At 32.2% G+C, this 25,878-nt stretch overlaps 1 long non-coding RNA gene across 1 annotated transcript; it reads right to left on the reverse strand.

Annotated features, from left to right (window-relative positions):
• Positions 1-1,306: 1,306 nt before the first annotated feature.
• Positions 1,307-25,529, reverse strand: LOC121118952 (uncharacterized). The gene is made up of 3 exons (XR_011779951.1): positions 25,490-25,529; positions 25,253-25,424; positions 1,307-3,086 (listed from the first exon to the last, which is right to left on the reverse strand). It is a non-coding gene; the product is annotated as an uncharacterized lncRNA (long non-coding RNA).
• Positions 25,530-25,878: the final 349 nt, after the last annotated feature.

Consider the following 25,878-nt stretch of genomic DNA (forward strand, 5'->3'; position numbering starts at 1 on the left):
CTTGGTTACGACGTCATAAAAGTTCTCAGTTAACCACTGCATGGAGATTTTGGACACATGGCAGGGTGCTGAGTCCTGTTGCCACACCCAGGGCCTGTCTCCGGCCTTCATGGACCTGGTAGAATCATCCTCTACCATCTTCTTCACCTTGTGGTCAGGGTTGGTGTCCCTGACCTTCCTGTCGGCGCCCTCCTCCTTGGGTGCCCTCTTTATGGTGGCATCAACATCCCAGGTGTCCTCTAGCTTCTTACCGATACGCTGAACAGTACGTAAATTCACTCCTAAGGTTGAAGCAATCGTTGAATTGGAGATTTCACCTCTATTATTAACCAATGCCATGACTACGGCGGACCTCGGAAGCTCCTCGTTCCACTTATAGCTCTTTATCTCCTCATATGATGACGGTATGATGCTAACTGAACTACGTATCGTCAGCTGACGAGAATAGCTTTCCTATTTGTTAACTGGTTTTTTATGTGATAATGTTGTCTTCAAGTTATCAAGGTTTAAAATAGGCGACAATTTGATCCCCGCTCCCTGTATATATAGCCATATAGCGAGTACAAAATAATTCCTTTATTGACCTTTATTGTGTTTATGAAAACCGGGCATGCTGTGTTTAATGCTATATAATGCATATCATATACCAATACAGTATTAAGAAAAGATGGTTGTATACATACAGGGAGCACTGTATAAAATAAATGATATCTCGCACGCGTTTCGTTTAATTCATATTAAAAAAAAAGAAAAGGGAAGTCCTTCATATTAAATTCAAAAAAATGAATTTGAGCTTTAGCAAGGATCTAAAGTACTCCATGGCTCATACAATCATATTAATTTTTTTTTCCTCAAGCTATGATTAACATTTTGTTATTCTTGAGGAGAGCCTGTCTTAAGAATTGAGTGAGGCTCTACGTGTGAGTGTGCTCATAAAAAACGGAGAGTAAAACCAAGGATTTTTTGAATTGTTATCTTCTATAATATAACAGAAAAATTATCTGTTCGTAGAGCCCCAATAACTCAAGGCAATGCTGGATACTGTTTGTTAAAGAATTGATTCCTGTTTACCATAGTATATATGTACATACATGATAAAATAATACAAATATGTGTACATTACAAAACTATGCTTACATACAGTAAAGAACACGAGCACACAATGGGGTATATGTGCTACAACAGCAGAAGTTGATCTTAAGTCGTACTTAATTTTATGGTTATTATCAATAGTTTGTTTAATACTTTTGTACATTTAATAAATTTACGATGATCTTCATCCTCTTGATATCAGAACAACTAATCATTTTTTTTTCTTTCGCTTTGGTTTGGCAACCAAATACAATTTTTTATTATTACTGTCAGTACACCATATATGAAATGAAGAACTTTGCATTTTGATCAATATATTATTAGTCCATCGTAAACCAAAGCAATGATAGGCAAGTATAATAAACGATTAAAGAGATATGAGTTAGATCAACAAAACTTAGATCTTACAACAACATTTTTTTCTTTGTTATGAAAAAAAAATAATAATAATAGAATTAGAACACCTTTAATTTAAAAAAAAACAACAACTTTAGAGTGAAAAATCCAAGGACTAATGGTGTGGGTGATAAAAATCATAACTTCATTTATATAGAAGTAATATAAAAAATGGACAGAAATACTATATGAAAAAAGTTAAGACTTTTATTAATCATGCAATTACTTCTAATTCCGTAAGTTTTTTACTCTATAGTTAAAAAAAAAATTTACAAGGAACCTAGCTTTATAAAAAGAAAACTTTAAAAAAAATCATGACAATAAACTTTGAAAAATGTAAGATAAAAAAATATATTCATAGTCAACTTTTTTATTCATAACATGTCAAAGAAAGTATATATTTTGTTAATTTGTCTGATAGCTTTTTAATCATGTATTATATGTTCCTATTATTGCTTTGGTTTATGATATATCTTTAAATAAAAATTCATCGAAATGCTATTTTATTCATCCTTAAGGCCTCATATCTCAGAGTTGGAGTGAGTTAGAGCTACAAATTTTCATTTATATACCGATCTTCTGTTAATAATACTATATACAAAATTTTAGTCAAATCTGTGTGAATTACCCATATAACATATATAAATATTGATATTTATTTGGGAAATTTTTCACAACTGTGTTTCACATCTTTAATTATATAGTATTTCATCATTGGATAGACGCAAGTCATCACCGGCGTCTTACACTAAATATATTTTATAATATATGACTTTCAAAACTCGTACATGGATATCTATAGGGTTTTATGTTTTGTTAAGACTAGTGAGTATACCTGCAATTGCTATCTGGTTCATTTTTTCAACTACTTTTTATTGGCAATAAATAATAAGAAGTATTGATAGAAGGATCAAGGCACTAATAAATAATATTGTTGTGTCAATCCAGTCTTAAGATCGGTCTTTCAGTCTTTAGGTCGGGTCCTTAAGACTGCCACTACTACTGGAACTGATTAAAAAAAGAATAAATAAAGTTTAGTGACGTAATCATGGAGCAAACTTTATAATTTTTAGGACTGATATACAGGACTTAACTGTATAAGACTCCAGTTTTCAGTCCTAAAGAAGGACATACACAACACCACTAAATACCAACTGTTACTTTTTTTTTACTTTCTTTTCCTGAGTCTCAATATTTATTGTAATTCCGTTTATTTATAATGTCGACTCCTTACCTCAGGCTTAGGTGCATCTGAATTATCTGTCATACCAGCAGGATTCATATGTGAATGAGGAGAACACTGCAAAATTGAGGACTTGCTTCTGACCCCCTCTGAATCAGAGCGTGAGGTTCCTGTGTTGGTTGTATTTGTAGGCGGAGTTGAGGATTCCTTAATCATGTGAAAGGATGTGATCCGTGCCGTATGACAAAGCACAACATTTTTCAAACTGACGGGATTGACTGGAAGAGTGGTTGAGGTGGAGGGTTCATCTGTGAATCCTGGATGATTTCGATCAATTGGTCTTTTTGCACGGTTGACTCGAGGTCCCCGGATTCCACCTCCTATCATCATCTTGAGAATCCTTTCTTTGAGGAATCTGCAATAAGATTTTTCGATAATGATTAAAGTAGGAAGTATCATAGAGGCCTCAAAGCATACACATATTTAATATGAATGTATCTATATTATCAGCACTCAAATAAGCGTATGCAATTAATTAATCAACACATGCAAGTTAATCTACCGAGTAACAAATCAAATTGTATTTTAAAACGATGCAGAGAAAGCAAAAAACAACAATGAATTTGATCAGAGCCATAGCAATAACTTATACCTTCTGATAAATATGAATTCGAAGCAATTTTGAATCCTTATACAAATAACAGAGTCCCTTATATTGTAGCAGTCTACTTTTTTTTTCTTTTAAAATATATGTTGAATAAAAAAATCCATTAAAAAGTCGCCAAGAATATCCTTCAAAAGCTTTCTAAATTCAATATTTTCTATATATATATAATATTTTTAAGAAATTCAGTTATCTTTTTTTGAAGCCTATTACATCTTTTGGATCATGGCCAATCATTATTCAAGTCCTATTGTTTATACACAAAGAAATATGTATTAGTATTCGACAACACCATGTAAAGGATATATATTATATTTACTACATATTAAGGTAATGCCTTTTCTACAATCTTATACTACTAAATTGTTTTTGGAATTAATTTTTGTAGAATTTTAAAGAAATCCAATTTTAAGTGATTTGAGAATAAAATGTCACGCATATAATTATTTCAAATTTATATTGTTATCTTATATTTATAGTATTGGTTGGATGGTGCTAGGAAAATTGCTCCATGAGTACAATTGCCTGAAGTAAAATGAACCGACGTGTAATATTGTCACCAAAAGCTTTTGACATACGAAGTTACTTATAACTAAACCTATGAAACTCTTGAAATTGCCTGAAATCAACGAAGTTTTGTCTACAGGACAATATATTATTTGAAAATGTAATTGTGTTATTTACTTATATCATTAAAAGTCTTTATTTACAATATTAAGGGTGAAACTGTACTTTTTTTTTGCCCTTTTGAATAATGTTTGATTGAAAATAATAGAAGTTGGTTAAAATTCATATTTATCCTTGACCTTTGACAAAAACAATCTCATCTCTTTTTTCCTTTAGAAATTCATAGAGGAGTCAAGTTTTACCATTATATTTTGGAGTTAAAAAAATACGTAGTATGAAAAAAACTAATCTGAATATCTTTAGTAGGCTTTTGTTCAAAAGCCTACTTAGCTGAACATTTTCTGTATTTCCAAAAATTTGTGAAAGTATTTATTTGATTTTAAACAAAAGATATGGATTGTAACATACAAATGGCCTTTAAAAAAAAAAAGTCCCTGTGAAATGATTTAGAGGTTATCTTTTAACTTTTATGCGATCCACAACGGAGAATTTTCTTAGTATCACTTTTGTATATGTACAATAAATTATAATTATTTTAATATAAACTTAAGAATCATATAAGTACAAAATAAAATCCAAATCCTTAGACCCTTCAAGAATCCAAATTAAACTCATCGTATAAAATCAAAATCTGCGATTAGCTATATTTTTATGAATAAAATCTGTACAAATCTTGTAAAAATGAACATATTTAGTTCAGAGAGGTAACAAGATATTATATTTACACTTTTGATCAGGTTTTAATGACCCATATTAGAGAAAAATTTCTCTAATACACTACTGAGCATGGTGATAATATTAAATACATTCAAATATGTATCAAGGAAAATGCTATTTTTCAGATGAAAAGTTGACTAAATCCCAAGTATACAAAAAAAACCCGCAATTTTTGGGGTACTTACGTAGATAAGTCATTTTAAAAGTCCCCATGTCGAAGAAACCAGACCTCGATTAAATACTTTTTTTGACAGATTATCTAGGATTTTTAGCTTATCTTTCAGAAAAAGAACTTTTGGGGTGGAATTCATGATAAGTACCCGTATCGATCGAAACGCAATGTGAAATGAATTTTAAATGAAAAATTTAGCATAAAAATGTGGGCGGTAGCTTACATATTGTACCTATAAGTACAAAAAAAATTGTACTTCATGGGAAGAATTCATTTGCATGAATTCTTATGATGTTGCATACAAAAAAAAAAAAAAAAAAAAAAAAGGAAGAAAAAGTTGAATTGATGCAGATTTTTTACTTTGCATTTCTTCCATGCAAAGTATTGTTTATTCTTAAAGATTGAACCTTCACTATATGCGTATTTTTACTATATCCATATTTTAGTGTACCTTTAAAAATAATTTAAATATGTAAAGAAACAAAAGGAGAAGGAGAGTTAGGGCTCCTGCGATATTTGTTGTGAAACTACCAAGTCAAAATAAAATTTATTTATTCTGGTCCTTCAAAAACAAACTTATAGATTGCATATATGCTAAAATATAACACTAATATTTTATGTATATATTCATATCAACGAGGAGAGACTCTAATTCCTCCATGGGTAGAGTGTGATGCTCTGGAAAGTACAAGGATGGAAGAATGGGATATTCGGTTGAACACAGGCTAAAATAAAATTTTAGCCTTCAGGGATGGCGTCTATTTGAATGCTGTTTTTTAAATCGATGCTACGATTATATAGAGTATTTTAGGGTATTGTTTTGGTTTTATAAATTGTTATTGTAACATAGATAAGTATATATCTTACTCTTAAGGGTTTACAATGTTACAAGTGTTGCTAAATTTGATTGGGCTTTTCATGGATTTAGAGGGAAGTAGCTATCCCTTTGACGTTTTCTTAAGGTATGTAGCCATAAAAAATAAAAGACATTTATAGTAAATTATGCTAGTTTTTTTATATTGAATTTTGATCAAATAAAGATAATTTGTGTAATCTGTAATATCAGTTCAACTATTAACATTACAGGATATTATTTAAAAAAAAGTATATAAAGCTCCTAATATAATATTAAATTTGTATGATCCAAGGCTTAAAACGTTAGTTTTTTCACAATTAGTTATATGTAGTATTTTTTAAAAGTCTGAAAAGAGAAGATCCCTGACATTCTCTGGAGATTCTTTTTCTTTCTTCTCCAAATGATAACCCTTGTGCCTACAATATACTTAAATACCCAGTTTTTAAAAGAATTGAAAGCTTACCCATATGAACAATATATATATAATGTAAAAGAGAAAGTCGAATAAATGAAAGTCACTACATATTTCCACAACTTTTAGTTTTAATTATTCTTTAAGTTTAGAAAGTGACGTTAATAAGGGTTACAATACTTGATACGAGTGCATATTCATTCAAATATATCCGACCAGGACATGACTAGTAAAATAAACAAGTCATGCTAGTGTAAGATAGCCTGTATCTATCCCATTTTGCTAAGTAATTCTACGACTTAAAGAACAAGTCCTGATAGGTGTTTAAGCATCCCCAGTAATCAAACTAGTTTAAACATTAAATGTCTCCATGAATAATTATTGTGTTGAACTTTTTTTTTATTAATCACGCCCACGATAATTTAAATAATATCGTAATCTATTCTTCTTTAGATATGAAGTACTTTAATCATTGTTATTTGTAGCAAAAATTCATGGGATTAATGAAAAAATAGCAAGCTTGAAAGCGTAGAGGATACTTTTTTTTATAGACATACTTTTTTTGGAACAAGGTACTTTTGCCTTAGAACATTCCAACAGAAAACAACCATTAAATGGGTTTTATAGAAATAAACATTACACATTTTGAGAAAAGAATTCCAAACAAAAAACACCAATTTCAACCAAAAATAAACACTATTGACCAATAAAACTAATTTATAAATATATTAAGGGAAAATATCCTTAACAGTAAATGACATATTGGCGAAAAGCTTTGATGTAAAATAGCTTAAGGCGAAAGTAATAGGCCCCCTGTTTTATGTTATTACATTTCATACTAGAATTGTCGGGGAATACGTGTACTTATGGATCAATTTTTGCTTTAAAAATATAATTTTATTAGACTATGGTGTTGACATATGTAAAATATCTTGGAATTTCGACACTAATAGGATAAATACTTCATATACAAAGACAATGTTTAGTTCAACTCATTAGTATTACCCTGTGTCAACGTTCCATACGTCGAATAGACATTGAACAAAATATTATGGATAATTTTTAAGCAAAGATATGTATCCTTCTTTTTGTACTCCCAAGACATACCTCATTTTTAATCAAAAATGCCTCTTTACCTCTGTACTAGAGCCCAAATATGTAGCTTGTTTGTACATTTATGTATATGTAAATAACTTAGAAAAATGTATATTTGTTAGAGATGTTATTTCATAACGTAGTACAAACAAATATCTGATGAAAATAAAGTCCAACAAAGGAGTTTTTATGTTTGTATTTCCTCAAAAAACAAAAAAGTTTTGCCATTACCTCAACTCAGTCATATGGGATAATTTTTATGGTTAAAAAAGACTTTTTCATAAATAAAAAAAAAAAGAAAGAAGAAGAAACAGAAAAAAATCAGGTATCTTTTCTCCTTTTTTATTAATCGTGCTTTTTTTAGCTTTTCTTTACCCTAAAGAAATACGCCAGCTCTGGTTTTTACTATAATATATGTCATACACACGGTGTGCATCTATTAAGATGAGAGTAAAATGAAATATAACTTTGACATACTTAAGTTCATTAATTAATAATAATTATAAAAATATATATTTAGGTTATATACAGGGTGTGCAAGCTATCTGTGCTGTGAAAGTGGTTTTTTTAATTGCAATTTTCTCTCCAACTAGTTATAAAATTTAAAAAATAACACCAAATTCTGGAAGCATAATGGTTTCTAATTTTTTCCATTAAATAAAATCACCTCTATACTCAATTACAGTCTCTATAAGAGATCAAAAGCGCGAGCAGCCTTTTCTACTTGCTCCCTTGACAAATCCTTTAATTTCTTCTTGATCCTACTCATAAGTTCGTAATTAGTGTTGCAGGGGGTTGAGTTGGTGTGTCGTTCGATTGGACCCCACACAAAAAAATACATCAGATTCAGATCCAGCAAGTTTGGAGGGCAAAAGTCCAGCGAGATGAAGTCGTCAAAATTGTCTTGGACCCATTTGAAACAAACAAAAGCAACAAAAAATCAAGTGGCTAAGTGCCTGCGTTTGCCTAAGAGAGTGCGCCAAAGTGACGGCTTAGATAGCTTACGCATCCCCTTCATTAATAATTAGTTATTAACTATATCCCCTTCCACTGTAACGCATTTATCCAAACGAGACCGGAAACTATGGCAATCACGGATGTTTTCTTCCGGATCAATTCAGGCTCATTTAAGTGGAATAGAGACCTTCATGCTTCATCCTTTGAATGACGTGGATAATACTAGCCCTCCTCTTGACAACACTTCAAAAATGATAATCCAGAACCCAAATCTGGTAAAAATGGAGGTCATTTATTCTTATCCCAGAATCTGTTTTTTCTCATAACCTCCCGATACTATCTTTAGGTGGCATTGGAGGTGAAACAGAGGGCTCCATCTTATGGTCATATATAACTCCCACCAGGATAGATCTTCTGACGGCAGGTTGTCTTCTCATGGACTCTAAGTTCCCAGTTTTAGACTTTATGGAAATCGTAGGAAGAAAATCCACCCGCTCGGTGATAATTTCTTGCAAATCGGGATGAGTACGATTTCTCCAAGAGAACATTTAACACCTCACATTTCCCAGCCCGAAATCCCGTTAGATTCGAAAAGTTATGGTTTCTGAAACGACGACTACATCATTCATCGTCTCAAAATCGACATGCGTGCAAATTAAATGAAGGACTGTTTGTCTTTGGTGTTATTGCTTTGATACCTTTATGCAAAGCTCTATAAAAGACGCTTAGATTAACGCAAAAAAAAAATATATATATATATGTGTAGGGAATAGATAATCTTTTATTTATGCTATGGATGTACTGTAACTTTATGATCCGCACCCTGTACATATATTTAAAAAATCCAAGCCACTTGAAGCAATCAAAGTCAGCAATTTTTTCAATTCTCTTCTCGTTCTTTTTTATATTGTTGCTCGTTTAAATATATTTATCGAAAATGACTATTTTTGCCCATTTTGTAGAGCTTCTCATTAGTCTAGACAATTTGTATACTTATATTCCATTGATGATCCCTCGGAATGTTCATATTTACATATACTGAGTGAGCATACCAAGTGATCCACTTAAATCTTAACACTTTGAATTTTAAAATTCAACAAGATATAATTACTTAATTAACTATATAATTAATGTTGCTACCCTTAGCGGCAATGATGGCTTCCAGGCGGCGGCTGAAGTCCTAGCACCTGCTGCAGATGTAGTCATCTGTCATGGTGTCCCATTGCTGACAGACAGTGGCTTTGAGGGCCTTGTTGTTTGGATGACGGAATGCACACAAAATGTGTAATCAAGGGGATTGTCATCAAAGCTGTAGGTGGGGAAATTGTCAAAAAAGAGTTCAAAGGAGTTTTGTAGGGGAGTAGATGGGTGTCTTTCATTGTTGGTGTCAGAAGGGGCCTCTCCACCCTCGTAAAGCTCTTTACAACTACTTTTCTGATAGGTCTCTGAACAGACTAGTGTGAAACCCAAATTGACTTGAGGGGATTGACATGCCCTGTTTTTTAACTCCTCAGGGTCCAGTTAGGCCTTTTTGGCAGAGGATTTCATCTCCGACTTTTCAGACTTGCTGACGGAGTATTGGGTGGTCCTGGAGACCCCCAACTGCTTGGAGTGCACGAATGGAAATTCATTAATATCGTTCAACTGGCATCTTCTCGATTTGTACGTCAGCTGGAGAGATCAAATTTGTTTGGTTTTGTAACTAATTGTTTATACGTTAATATATCGATATCAGAATTAATTTCAATCCCTCAATTCTAAAATTATCGATTTATTCAGTGTTCAAATTTCATTGTACCACTTGGTAAAAGGAATTATGTTCTTTGTACTTATGACATAGAAGAGGCTTAATGAAGCTGATTAACCTTTGTTTAAATTATAGAGCAGTTTTTACCATTCTCTATAAAAAAAATTGTAATTTTTATTTCTTAATTCTATTAATATTGTTTTTTTCCCCTATCTCATAAAATATATAAACGTATAAAAATAACTATATACGAGATACAAGTATTCAGTGTGTATATAAAAGAGTGTATATATTTTTGCTTGATGTAGGGGAGAGAAAAAAAAATAGGGAAAAAAAGTTTCTGTTTGAGAGATTTACTTTATGGGGATCAAATATGTAAATAAATAAATTTATATTATATAATACATTCTTTTAATTATCTCCAAATTTGTTTGATACATAAAGGGCTGATTAAATAGCTTCTTTCTTAGAGGGACTGGAAAAAAGTTTAATTAGGCTTTAAAGGTATTTAGATGGAGTCCACTGTATTATCATGGAAGGTATGAAACTCGTGTGTATTTTGTAGCTCTTCCGTTTTTTGGAGTTGTGAATCAGAAGAATTAACTTTCCTTTCATTAGTTGTTGACATTATTACTTAACCCCTAATCTGTGAACTTCATTTTCTATTACATTCAATGTTATTCAAAACCTGACTGAACATGAAAAGACGTAGAGTAACACTGAGGATTTGTTGCATAGTTATAATAGTTAGTCATGTAAATCGTGTAAGTTATTAGTAGGCCCGTTTTTTAATAATTGGAATTGGTAATCTGAAGAATGTAGTTTATTTTCCTAAGCAGTTGTCTTCATTATTTAATTCCAGAGTGGTGGCTTCCTTTCCTAAGTAGATTCAATTATAATTTTCGAATTGACTTTGGAATAATTCTTGCAATATCCATTTTTATTTCAGTCTCACCCTCCTCCCTCGTCACAGAGGATTGTAGCTGACCTTTTCCAAAGCATTCTTCAAATTGTCTGGGTTATAAAATTGATTTTTGTTTTTACACACACGATTTTCATCACTAATAATTGTTAGTGGACTTGGTAGAATTCAAGAACAGCATCAGAGTCATCCAAAACAGTTCATTCTCTGCTCAAATTGTTAGATTTTGATTCATGTTGATTTTCTGTGTTATTTTTAACATTCCCAAAATACACACTTTTTTCAATGTATCTCTCGATGTTTGTGGGAAAAAAAAAAATCTAAATCCGTAATCGAATCAAAACTATTGGACTTCTATTTATTTCATAGTTGAAAGGATATTGATAGATTAGCAGCAACTTACAAAAAGCTTCAACACTATTTTTGTTCCGATATGTCGTGAGTCAACATAAAAACAATCAATAACAAAGTAAAGAAGATGAGAAAATCCAAATTAATTTTTTACTACTTATATATATGTATATAGTCCCATGTTTCATATACTAGTCTCTGTTAGTTATAGGTAGGTTTGTACTCAAATTGGTGGAATGAAATTAGATACCCAAGAATTTTAGCTGTAGTTTAAAACTTTATTTGATTTAAAAAACAAATATTAACCCCGATATTGTAATTGAAACAAATTTCTCAATTTCTTTTTCTTTTATTGTGATAATTGATTTTGGATAACTTAAGTGCAATTTTCGACCCAGTTTGTTGATGGAAATGCACGATAATTCGTTAAAGAATGCAAAAGTAATCCTTACTCAATTTTAAGAAAAAATATTTTATCTTACTTTTTTGTTGACGGGACACTGGGCAGTGAATACAATTTGGTCTTTCCACATAGGTAAAAGAAAAAGACACATAATTAACTGGTAATTGCTCGGACATTTTTGAAATTTCTTGAAAAACAAAAAACAACATCTAATTGTAGCTTTTTGTCAGCTCTTTTGAATAGCGCCAAGTAGAAAATTGTCAGACTTTTAGAAATGAGGCTAGATGGCCTGAAAGAGGATTTGACATTTTTGAGTGCTCAACCTTTATATCATATACCTATTTTTGCTCTCTTATGTACTACATATATCATTCATAATTCAAATGTATCTTCATTTTATCTTCAGATTTGAATAGAATATAAACACTTGTATGAAAAAATGAATTAACTATCGACGGCGTTTTGTACTTTCCATACTGGGATCACAGTTTTTTTTTGTTTGTTAGTGAGCGTTCTAGAGAATAAAGTACTCATCAGTCATCCCATCATTTCTATACATATGAATGGATATAAGTATTGAGTAGTTACATGTGAGTGTGCTCGTGAAAAACGGAGAGTAACACTGAGGATTTCTTGGGGAGTTATTAGGGCAAAATTGTTTTTTTAGGGGACACCTAATTACTGTATCTCAATTTGTTGAAAAGTTAGAGTTGATTTTGTATTTTGAACCAGGGAACTTGATCACTCAAAATGTAAGGGCTTTTTCTGTGATCATATATATTAACTAGCCTTCCTACAAAAATTGATCAAAATCCATCTGTAATTTTTGGCGTAATCTTATTGACTAACAAACAAAGAGATGCAAAAACATCATTGAAGGAAGTAAACACATTTTACAGAACACCTATATATGAATACATAAGAATAGGGGAAAGACTTATGGTATGTAGTTGAACATTGTGGAAAGCTCCGTATCTATCTCTAAATACATCTATTCTATTTCATAATCATTTATTTTACTGAGAAATATTCTACGCTCATCAATAATATCTAATTGTAACTCGATAAATAAAATACTCAATAAAATACATAAATAATATTGGAAGAAAGGAATGTACAAGGTTGGTCTGAAAGTTACAGATCTGAAATTTTATTTCTTATTTTCCAATAATAGGTTATTTGACATATATATATTTTTTTTCAAATCGGATGAAGCATGAAAAAAATTGTAATTTTCTATGGAATGATCCCTATAAATGAGAGTGGTCTGAAAATTTTCCGACCTCAATGTGAAGATGGGTACACCCGTAAATAAAAGCTAGTAACATCTATCAAGCATCTGTTGACAGGTAATCACTAAAGTTTAAGTCATTTTATACGGGCAGTTATTATGTAATAGTTGTTTGAGTGAGCTGATGTGCGTGTTTTTGTGAAAATGGAGAAAATCGATCATCAAGCTGTCATTCAATATTTGTTTGTTATCAAAAATGGCTGAAACTTTGGTGAGTAACTATCAACAGATGCTACATAGACGTGACTAGCTGTTAGACCATTTTTAATGACAGCTTGATACTCAATTTTGCCACTTTTAAGAAAAACACTCACATGAACTCACTCAGACTGTCAAGAGATGCTAGACAGGTGTGACTAGCATTCATTTAACAGTGTAGGCATCTTTAGGTTGAGGGTGAGGTCGGTTTCCATACCACATAATATATATTGTTTAGAGGGTCGTGCACTATAATTTGAATTTGTACTTGGAAATTGTGGTCTCTTATAAAACACTATCTATGTGGTATATAGAAAAGATGAGTCGAATATGTTTTCCAAAAAAAAAGGTCAGAATAATTTGTTTTTCTAAAAAAACCGTCAATTGATATATGGAGGTAATAAGGTTTAGAAAGCATTCAATCGTGGGTATTTTTACCTCCCCCTCTTCTTTGGAATTGGGAATCTGAGGAATTAATTTTCTTTTCCTCAGCTATTTTATCATTACTATTTAACCCTGAGTAGTAAGCTTCCTCTCCTAATCCATTCAATTATATCTAAAAAATGATTAAAACTTGATGTGTGCTCATAAAATACCTGGTTATTTTGTTGCAAGGTTATAATTTCATGGTTTTGTTGCACTCAGAGTAGAATTAAGGATCGATATTGGAGTAATTCTTGCCAATTCCCTTGTTTATTTCCTTGTCACAGCTGATTATAGCTGATGTAATGAAACGTCATGATAGCTAAGCTGATCACCTCGACTCGAGCTTGGTCCATTCCTTTTAATGCAAGCCTATGGCGACTGGCCACTCCTGTGAAAAGTAGCTTACACCCACTTCTTTAGACACGCCTAGATAGAGTAGTCCAAGGGGCTTGTGTCTAGAGAGAAGGGCGGCCACATGCTGAGGTTCCAAAAGTCCAGAAAGTTGCCTCTCAGAAATGCCCTAACGGTTCGATGGCACGGAGCTCCGTCTTGAATGAAGTCAAAGTTGTTCCCGTACTTTTCTCTGCCCCAAGGTATCATTTTCTTATCCATAAGTTCCATGTAAGTATCTGCATTGAGCCACTACTTCCTCTGCATAAAAATGGGAGTGCAAACATCGCCTGTGCAGGCCACTGCATTTTTGTTCTGTTTATTCACAGTGACATCAACTGTGAAAATGTTTTCACCAGAAAACAGCAGGTCTTGGCCCTAGATTTTTGTTGGCCTTGATGAAATTTAGAATCTTCTTTGCCCTCTCCAAACGTCTCAGCTTTCTCTGTTCACAGATAAGTTGTCTTGTTGTCCTCCTCTGTGATTTTGCAGCAATGTCTTTCCGGATTGAAAATAATAAAATGTGTGCCACAAGATAATATTAATCTTGTAGTTAGATAAGGAGCCCTATGAGTAAAAGGTTTAAAATTTTACCTTTAACTCGTACTCCGTTATAAAAAAAATAAAGTTTGGTTGTAGTTAATTGATAATTGAATAAGAAGGATTAATTTTTCAGGGAAAACTTCAACTTTTAAAATTACAAGCGGATATATTTCAATAGTTCAGTCATAGTTAGTTTTTATCCGAATGCATGTAATACATAAGTCTATGAAAAATGAACAACTAAAAAAAGGAAAGTTAGAAATGGACCACACTAATAAAGTATCTCTAGAGTTGTACATCCTAAACATATTTTCACGAACAAATTTCGTTTATGTTGGGAACCCAAAGAGTGTTAATTTTATTTTTTAATGCTAGTATCAATATTCTTTTATTCTTGAGGAGTGGACATTTTCTACTCCTCTTGATCTGCTTAAGTATATAGCACAGATTTGAGTGGTAAGTGTTATTTTTCTCAATTTTAGTGTAAAATTGAGAAAAGTAAGTGATATGGTTTATCTTCTTCTCCTGTGTTTCAAACAACATCAGGGTTAGATTTAGATCAACTTGTTTCAACAAGAATAAACAAGAATGATAAGTAAAGCAAAAGATTATATACCATATAAGGTAATGTGAGGAAAAAGTGTTATTTTTCATAAAATCCTACTTAGCTCGATAACTTCATAGCCTCGGCAGGTACACAGGACCATCTCATCTATAACATCGATCAATTGCGTCTCTATACACTTGGGGGGGGCTAGGCCTCCCACAAGTTTTTATCATATCTTATATATATTTATAAGTATACTTTTGGTGTTATCGCACATGGAATCCAAAATGGTCAAAATAGATTAGTCTTAAATTTAGCAAGTAAACGTATAAAATAAAGAAGCATATGCCAATGATTTTTTGTTTGAGGCACCAAGCCTGTTTTTGAGTTAAATAAAACTTTATTTTCCTTCTCTCTTTCCTTATCTCTCTCCTTCTCTCTGTCTCTTCCATGTTCTCTTCTCCCTTTGTATCTTTCTACATACCTCTCTTTGTGTCCCATTTATTCTACCTTTCTTCTCTGTTTCTATTCCCTCTATTCAGTCCTGCAACGTGTACACCCTCTCCTACACTATATATAAAGTAAACCTATTTATAAAGTTATTATATAAAGATACGAACGGTAACACTCAAGATTTTTATAGGGAGTCTCTATTGGACTTGGACCTTAATTGACACGGGAGTGATTCCTTTCTTTGCCTTGTTTGATACGGCGTGTGATATTGTTAGTGATCAAAGTCGTGTGTATTTTGTGCATGCTAAAAAAATCAAGATGTTCACCCTGACACTTAGAATAATGTTTTGTAGGAGAGGAGCTTAGTCTTCAGGACGTTCCATTAGATCATCTGAGACAAGGGATAAGAAAGAAATAAACAAAGACACTAGCAAATATTACTCCGATGTCCATACTCAATTTTACTCTGAGTCCAACAACGGCTTTTAAAATTAACTCTACAACACATCCTCAAGGTTACTTTCCGTCTTTTATGTGCACACACGGTTGTTTAATCAAGTTTGGAATGTAATTGAATGTAGTGGAAGAGGAAGTAATTACTCAGGACTTAAATTCTAATACCAAAGGCTGACAAAAAGAAAAATCATTCATCAAATTACCAATTCCAAAAAAGATGTAAAAGTTAGATACTATTCATCTCTTTAATAAATGATATGAGAAAACTAGAAAGTAGCAATTTAATGTAGAAAAGAAAAGATGGGAGGGAGTGTCTTATTAAAAAAAAATTAAATTAAATTTTGAATTAAAAAACGTACATACGTACATTGCTAGGCCTATTTTGTTTCAGAGTATCAATGTATATAGAAAGAAAAGAATAATAATAATAATGCTAAGCCCTCTTTTTTTTGGTGCTTTAAAGTCATTTCAATGAAAACAATGAGGTTTTTTTTTTGTATTTCTTTTTCTATTTTGAATAGAATTTATTACGTCATTAATAATGTTCATTGTAAGAATGTAATATCTGCATTCATTAGTTAGTGTATGAATGCAGTTTTACAGAGTAGTACGTGGTGCGGTGTTGTCTTTCCTCATTGGGAAGGATGTAGAAAGATACAGAGGGAAGAAACAGAGAGAAAGAGATATATAAACAAAGATAGAAGGAAAATAACGTTCTATTTCGGTCAAAAATAGGTTCTTAATACCCTCGTACCCTATAACAAAGTCAATGCCCACCTCTCTCGAAGAGCTTAGTGACGCCACTGAAAAATGACTCAGAATTGGAGTCCCATCTACTCACAACGACATTAAAATTAGAGGTTCGTGAGTAGAGGTTTCGAGATTAACCAAGTCAGAAATATCAGCAGCATGCATTGGAGGAGATCAGCTCATCTGTCATGAAGTTTCATCGGATCAACTACAATCAGCTGTGACAAGAGAGGAGGGGAGAAGAAAATAAACAGTGACATTGGCAAGAATTACTTACCTCAATTATACTCTGAGTCCAACGAGGACATACAAATATACTCATGAACAAATCCTCAAGGTCACTCTCTGTCTTTTATGTGCACACACAAATGTTCAATCCGGCTTTGAATATAATTGAATGCAGTATGAAAAAATGTTCACTGCTCAGGAGTTGAATAATTATGTCACCAGATGAGGAAAAGAAAATACATTCTGCAGACTACCAAATCCATTAAACAGACCAGCTAAAAAATGCACAATATTTACTACTTCAGTTTATGTAGGTACGAGTGTCTGTGCTCCTGAATGACAAAGAGTAACAGAGAGGATTTGTTGGGGAGACTCTGTTGGACTCAGAGTAGAATTGATAAGTGAGTAATTTTTGTCCATGCCCTTGTTGGATACGGAGAGGGATATTTGTTTATTTTCTCCTTGCTGCTAATTCTGAAAACACCTCTAATGTAAGGTCATGACAGCTCAGCTGAGCTAAGTAAACATGAGTGCTCCTGAATGAGGAAGGGTACAGCTGTACCCTATTGGATTCAGAGTAGAATTTAGGTTCGAAAAAGGATACGGAGGGAGATTTGTAGTGAGGTGTATGTTCTTCTTTATTTGGTCCCGTCCAGTTTAGTCTTAGGCTGGTCCTATCATTCCTTGGGATCAGTTCTATGTGTCCTTGGTATTGGTCCTTAAGACAGTCAGTCTTTTGAACTCTCAGTACAAGAACTGATTGAAAAGGAACGAACTTTATTAGTTATAGGACTGAACTGGACGGGACCAAGGCTAGACTCGACAGGACTGCAGTCTTCAACCCTAAATAAGGACCAAAACAAGATTATGGACTTGTGTTTACTTCCTTCATCTCACAACTGCTTGCTCCTATTTTAATAAAATGTCGCAATAGTATGCTGCTCTCCTCCCAACATCTTTCAAACTATCAGGATTACCATGTTAGATGTCTTTTTTTTTTTTTTATATCAAAATTGCCTGCGATTTACAATCCTAGTACATACATACATACATTATTTCAAATCCGTTCAGGCGGATCAAACAAATATGAAAGGAATTTATGCAGTTGCCCTTCTCCATATATCTTCTGGAATTCATATGTAGGTTCAATATACATTTATTGCCTTAAATACAGGGAAAACCCCCCAAAATTTAGTCCTATATTTATGTTCCTTCTCGTCCTCGAGGTTGTTGTTGAATAAAAAGCTCTGTACTATGAATTACATAGTTATTTCATCCTATACGTACTTCATAGATTAATTTGCATGTACTTATATTTTGCTTGTATACATATATAAATATAAATATAGCCCAATGTGCATTGTTAATCCTACATTCATTTGAAAAAGAAAAGAAATAACAGAATTTTGTGTCAAAGTATGTAAGGGCATTTAAAAGAGTATAATTTATGGATAACAAAAGGGCCTTGTCCCTTTTATTTTAGAAAATATGATAGGAGAAAAAAATATCATATTTGTTTTGCGCAGGGTAATACACAGAGTGATTCTACAGGATGGAACTTATAAAAGTTATTGAGGTTTCAAGATTTGATAGTAAAAATTTCCATGGTAAATAAGTAACAAATTGTCAACAAAGCATGTTTTTGTGATTCTTCATTTACGAGCATGGAATCCAAAAGTGATGCTGTTGTGAAGCTTCACTAACTTAGGGAAGAGCAACAAAAATATTTCTAAGGTCTTCAAGGTCATGAACATAAACAAAAATTTCATAAAACGCATCGTAGAAGAATACAAAGAGACAAAGAAAGTCCTGAAAATGGTCGACCACGAATAGCAGACTATTAAGAACATCAAACCCATACATTAGAGAATTTGGCGAAATGCAAAGAGGAACCTCCGTAAAATGACGATGGAGCTAGGCATGGACCACAAAACAATTAACAAACATATAAAGAAGGACTTGAATATGTTCCCTTACTATCATCTAAAGAGGCAGTTCTTTTCAGTAAAAAGAGTTGGGTGCACTGAAAAACAACCTAATTCTAGAATCGGACAACATTCCCATGAAGATGATCCGTGCTTGCTGCAATGCTTTCTCTGGCACTAATTTCTAATGTACAGGGTTGTTCAAGTAAATCCAGACCACCTGTTACCCAATCCTTATCAATAAGGGAATCAAGCGGAGTTTTGAAATTCTATATCAAACGTCTAATAAAATAAAGAAAAATTCATTCAATGTGTCCCCCGTCATCGCCTATCATTCGCTCCATACGAAGCCTAAAATATTTGCAGGGCTTGGCCACGTCCACGGGGAGACTTTGTCCGAGTACTTGAAGATGGATGCCTTCCAGGAGTTGATGCTGTTGTGTGAATTGGTAGGGACCTTCCTCTCTTACTCCCCCTAAAAGAAGGCATCCTTAAGATTCTTATCAGAGGAGTAATAGGTCTAGGCCAGGGGTCCCAAAATGGGATCTTCTATAAACAAGTTTTAGGTCTTGCAGGCCTTGTGAGAGAGGCAGAGTCTTGTTGAAATAGGAACTTGACACCTTTGTCATCATCTTTCATTAAAGGTGTCACTTTTTCAGATTGGCGTTCAGAGTACCTGTCGGCAATTTGGCTCTCTTTTGGATCACAGAAGATGGGGGGCATGACACTGCCTTTGCTACCAATAACCCCAAGGGTCATAACACTAGTCATAAACTTAGTTTTTAAGACGTGGGGAACATTAGCTCTATCTTTGGGAATCTATCTGTCATTCTGGAGGTTGTGGTATCTGTCGACAAATCGTTCAGCAATTTTCCTCCGTGAGTAGCCCGAGAGGCTTTCATTTTGTTTGTGAGAACATGTCTTTTGTAGAAGCGACATGAATTCATCCTCAGGTCAGTTTTTATGGCCCTGGAGACTTTTACGCGGCTTACTTAGCGCTTTTGGGCAAGATCTTTAATCGGAGTCCAAGCAGATGACTTCAAAGAACGTTTCAGATCAACAAAAAATATGGAAGTGCATGTAACACACACCCTCTACTCCAGACACACTTACATAGATTAGTCCATGGGGTTCGCGTCTTGAATGGAGGGTGGCCATATGTTGGGGTCCCGAAATTCCGGGAAGGCCTTGGTCTTCGAGTAGCGTACAATTCCAATGTTTAAATATGTATATTTTTTATACAGTAAATATCTTTTCTGTTCAACAGTCTAGACTATCTGTTCCTTGCGGTCCATCAACATATTCTTTATATAAAAATAATTTAAGCATTAATCTCTTTTTTTTTCTATTCTTATTCCTTTTTTATATATCTAATGTTTCTTTAGGATCCCTACCAATACAATTCATCTACTCATCATCTCATCTCCCCCTTATTTTTCATATTCTTTTTTAGAAATACCCTACACACAAAATCCCTCTACAATGAAATGAATCCTCTTCAAGATATACATATGTTAGGTAGTACATCATCAAATATCTTCTTTTCTGTACGTATGAGTGTGTTGATCATGTAGGTAGGTAAGAAATTAGATTATTTATGCCCTTATATTCTTAATTAGAAAAAAGAGAAGCTAATGGAAAGAAGGAGTAAAAAATCAAAAAGAAATTTGTCAAATTGATTTGATCAAATGGGAGTGAGGAAGTAACGTCATGCTATGGGTATAAATAGAAGCGTAATGGTTTATTTATATTTTTTTTATTCTTTGTGAAGTGAGTTGGATAGAATAATCATTATACCTACATACAAATGTATGTCGTATTTTTTAATGGTTTTTATTTGTGTATTTTTTTAAGTGATCCCTGTATATGTGTTAAAAGGATCGAAATAATGATTAATGACACTTGATGGGTTAAGTCCTCTATAAATGGCTGATAAACACTCTTGATTAATTTGTTTTCTATTAGAGATAAAAGAGGAAGGTAGAAAAAAAGTCAAGTCTTTGATACTTTCAACCAAGGACTCAGACTTAAAAATAATCCATATTAATAAAGAAAAAAGTTTATCTTTATGAATATTTGAATACAAATGAGGCATTTATGATCTAAAAAGTAACAATGCAGTCATATTAATTAAAACCATAAGACCATTGAGTTTGTATACAGGGTGCGCTGTATATATAAAATGAAATAAATTATTTTTCAATGCCCACTTTCATCTTTTTGATGTTCCTTTAATTGGTCAGATGAAGAAGCATTGATCAAGTTTAAGCAAACATTATATTATTACATTTACTCAATTTGATCTATGGATCGTCTGTTAAGTCCATATACTAAAAGTATATTTCCTTTTCTAGGAATGGCCGGGGCGTAAACCTACACATATTGAGTGCAAGATAATATATTCTCCCTAGGGCGTTGTAAATGGAGCTACGTCGTTTCTATTATTTTTCCTTTCTTTTTTTTTGTATAACTAAGACAATAAAACATTTTATTCATCAAAGTTACTCAAAATAATATATGCCAGACAAGATACTTGTAAAATAATTCTAAAATTTAATCTTAATCGATAATTTATTTGATTTTTAATCCGGTAATTTCAATACAGTATAATTTAAAGAGTTGGAACTTTACCAAAATTTATTCAGCAAGTTTTTTCATTGCAAGTCTCTAAGAACCAAAAGTTTTAAGTCGAGGTAGTAAATCAAATACTTACCCTCCCCCACTTTGCAAAAATTATAAAATTCAATTATATGAATATATACCCATAATATGAAAAACTATTTTATTTTCTAAAAGCTTCAATCCCAGGGAATGGTTAAAAGAACATCATGTTTAAACTCTCCTTTTTCATTTGTTGAAATTTTCTAACAACATTTTTTGGGTCGCACGTCAAAATTTAATGACTCATCTTAAAGTCTACAGGAAAATGCTGACAGTAGACATTAGTACAAAATACCTATAAAGCTATATCTACTTTGGTAAGATCAAGAGACACAAGTCGTCTGTTATCCAAAACTTGGACGTGTTTTCTTGTTGAGTGCAGCCCCATTATACATTCATCTGTGTGAAACTGACATTGGAAACAGTTATAAAGAAATATTCTTTTGTACTCTATGATTGTATATCTACATTAAGTAATTTTTCCGGTTAGACATAATATATACATATATTTTGTACATAAAAACAAGAAATCATAGTTGAAGAAGACAGCATCTTGGGTGCTTGATATTTTTACGTCATTTAATGGACAAATTTCCAATAAATCTTGATGAAACTCCATCAAATGGCTTTAAAAATAAAAAGTCTTAACATTTGCATTGAATACTACATACTTGATGCCAATACTAAACAGTGATATTTGAATAAATCAAAGTTAAATATACTGAGAATCCCTAGTAATTGCTTACATTTGTACAATGTTTTTCTTTTTTGGATCGAGTCAGGACGAACAAAATTAGAGGAAAATATATTACTCATTTTTTGCATTGTAATAGTTAATTTCTATTTAATATATGAAATGGAATAACGATCTAATAACATTTTTTTAATACATTTTAGGATAAGATATATATTAGAAATAGAGGAATAGATTTTAGATAAAGGGTTAAGTTTTAAGTCGTTTTAATTTTTGCTTTGAAAAACAAAAGTTCACCATTTCCCTTAATATTAATAAAAAATGGTTTTCCTTCTTATACAAATTGATTGTTTAGGCCCCAACATACACAATGCTGACGTCACGTGAAAAGGCTTTATAATAAATGATTATGTCAGCTGAGCAACCTCTAAATATATTTTTAGATATTCCAAAAAAAATAAATGAATAGAGTGTTCTTCTACTATAATATTTGGGATGGTTGACATTTTTTCCCTACTAATTGACATCTTAATATGGTAGGTTGGGTGAGTTATGCTGTTAGAAAATATTTGAGGCTTTGTTAGGATAGAAATTTATGACGTTGATGATGTTTTTTTTTAAAGCTTTATATTCATAATGGCAATAATAATACAAATATACTACATATGTGCAAGCATTAATCCAAATTAGCTATAATTTTGCAGTAAGAAAAGCATGCTTTTATAAAAGACTAAAAAAAATTCGTTTTAATGAATGAACTGTAATGACTACGAACAATATAGAGTCTGCATTTAAGATATTCTTTGCAATGCTTCTCAGCTTACAAAATGCATCTATTTGTGTTAATTAGGTGTTTCCTTATGAATAAAGCAAAGTTTGTTTTCCTATCTGTCTAAATATATGAAAACAAGTCACCGGATCCACCAAATATAGTGTTTCATGATGTATTCACAAACATATTTTAATATAGGAAATAATAATGTAGTCTTATTAATTAAAAGTTGCAGATATGTGCATATAGCATTGATATAGCGCTCCCTGATGTATGTAAATCATATAAATATTTATTATATAGGGAATAATAGTGTAGTTGTATTAATGAAATATTGCAGGTGTGTGCATTTTCTGTTTGTATAAAAATATATCCCATGTATGTTATAATTCATGTATATGTTAAAATTTCAATTAAATCTGGCATGTTGTTTGTTTTTATTAGTGAGCACTCTTAATACTAAAATACTCATCAGTCATCCCAAGACATATATTACTTTATTCTTGAGGACAGAACCAATAGGAATGGTGATAAGCATTGAGTAGTTACAAGGGAGTGTGCTCATGAAAAAAAGAGAGTGATTTTCTATATTATCAAAGCAAAATTTGGGGCAATGCCCTTTTCTCCTGAGAGCATTTTGCAAAAAATCATTTTTCATCCATTAGTTGATTTACTATTAAATGACAACTAATCTTACAAAAGCATGCATTCCATAAAAAGGCAAACACTAAGTAATACAAATCAGATATCCTCCTATTGGTGGACTAAGATCCAAATGTTATTATAATTGTAGATGTTATGTACAAGTTGCAATTTTGTACAAGTTGTAACTTGTATAACCCAACTGTACAAATGCAACTCAAAAATAATATGAATCATATTATATGAAGGATTTAGAGTCCTTGGGATGAGGATCATTCAATAATTGAATATTCCATGGATGATCGATATATTAAAGAATTATAAGAAGTATATAAGAGGAATATATTACTCGTAATTATATAATAACCACTTAATTCTAATAGATCAAGATGAAATGATAGTATAAATTAACCCACGTTGGAATTAAGTAACGCATTTTACGACAAAGAGATTTTTACTTGTACAATTTGCTTATACAAGTTGCAACTTTTACAGAACATGTACAATTAAAAAATGAAAGGAAAAAAAATGTAAAGTTGTTAAATTCTACAACTTTTTTTTCTTCATGCAAGTCTCACCATGACGTCATTTGAGGAATGGGTAGGTAACTCAGCGAACAATCTAGTTAATAAATAAACGCAAAACAAAATAATCAGATTATCTCACTACATTGCAGGGACGCAGCTGAGGAGAGCATAAGGGGCCTGAGGAAAAAAAAAATAGCAGTCATTTGAATTTGGATAATCATAGTGCAATTCCTCATATTTCTTGCTTATCATAGCTAATCAGATCATTTGAAGATTTAAATAATTCGCCACTCCTTTAACATTTGAAACACCCAAAAGTCCCCCTCCCCCTCACACATGATGTCTCAGCTACGCCCTTGCTATAGTGATTTGGGTATAGTTAAAATTTAGCTTGAATGTCACATTCTCTATTTCTATCTCGAAATTTAAGACTCCTACACCATGATTTTACATAAGGAACAAAGACAGAAAGCCCTCCATATAATGAGATGTTCCGTTTATTTTCAAAATGAGTCCGAATAACTTCGAAAGAGTTGAGATCCCTCCCCTTTGACTATAATAATAATAGTATTTATTTCGCGTTGCATCCCAAGATTTTAAAAGTGTTGCAATGTTGGAAAAGTAACTTTGTAACTTACCCCCCAAAAAAAAAATGAAGGAATTTTCGAAAAAATTTGGTACAAAATAGCAAAGTTTTTTCTTAGGAATTTATTTTAAACAAAGGGTCATTAGATAAAATTATCCTGCAGAGCAAAATTTAAAAAAACAAAACCAAACTGCCACCCAAAAAAAAAAAAAAAAATCCTGTGGACTTTCCCTTTACGAAGTCTCCAATTTCGAGATAAATAGAGGAAATATGACAAAATTGTAAGCCATACCCCAGTGATTCCCAACTGAGACTCTGTGAGTGCATTGTCTAGGGCTACGAATGGTTTTTTTCTGTATAAAACCCCCAAGAAATATTTGTTTCGGAAAAGTTTATACAAAATCTTCTTAAAAAAAACCATTGACCTAAAAATTCCCCAAATTATATGTCTCTTCAAAAATAAATACACTCAGGGTCTTAGCAGAGATGAAAAGGTTGGGAATCACTGCTTCACAACATAAAATTGATACACTTAGAGAACCCTTCTCCCACCATCAAAAATCCCTTACCTAAGAAGACGAAGAGCAACAGTGAAAGAACAAGAACATACGCAGCTGAAGAAGAGAGGAGGGAATCGCCAATATCATTATATCATCGTCCACGATGAATCATCATAACAACAACTCTGAGCTTCATCCTCACCATAATCATCATCGCTCACTCTTCCGTACAAACCACGAACTGAAAGGATAATAACAATAACAAAAAATAAAAGGCGCGAAACCGGCTGTAAGATTTTTTCTTACTCCTCTTCTGCTTATAAGAGTAGTATTATATATACACAACATTCTCCCGAAAAAAGATTTTATATATTCTTCTTCTCTCTCATTTTTTTTATTTTTTGAATTGGGAGAAGAACTTTCATTTTATATATATATATATATATATTCATTCTCGGCAGCAGAAGGGATGTGAAAAGGAGAAAGCACATCATAGTTTATACAATATAATTTATATAGTAAATTTATTTCTTTAAATGAACTTTAAATAAGAATTTCCAGGGATTAACTCTATGCACAATCGATGTTGATAATGTGTTTTATAATAATCAATATGATTTATGGTTCAGGTTTTTCATTTCTATAATACTGTCTTTTCCATTGGTGATAACATTTATATGGTATATAAATGTTAT

Source organism: Lepeophtheirus salmonis, chromosome 5, assembly GCF_016086655.4.
Source record: "Lepeophtheirus salmonis chromosome 5, UVic_Lsal_1.4, whole genome shotgun sequence".
Taxonomy (NCBI): domain Eukaryota; kingdom Metazoa; phylum Arthropoda; class Copepoda; order Siphonostomatoida; family Caligidae; genus Lepeophtheirus; species Lepeophtheirus salmonis.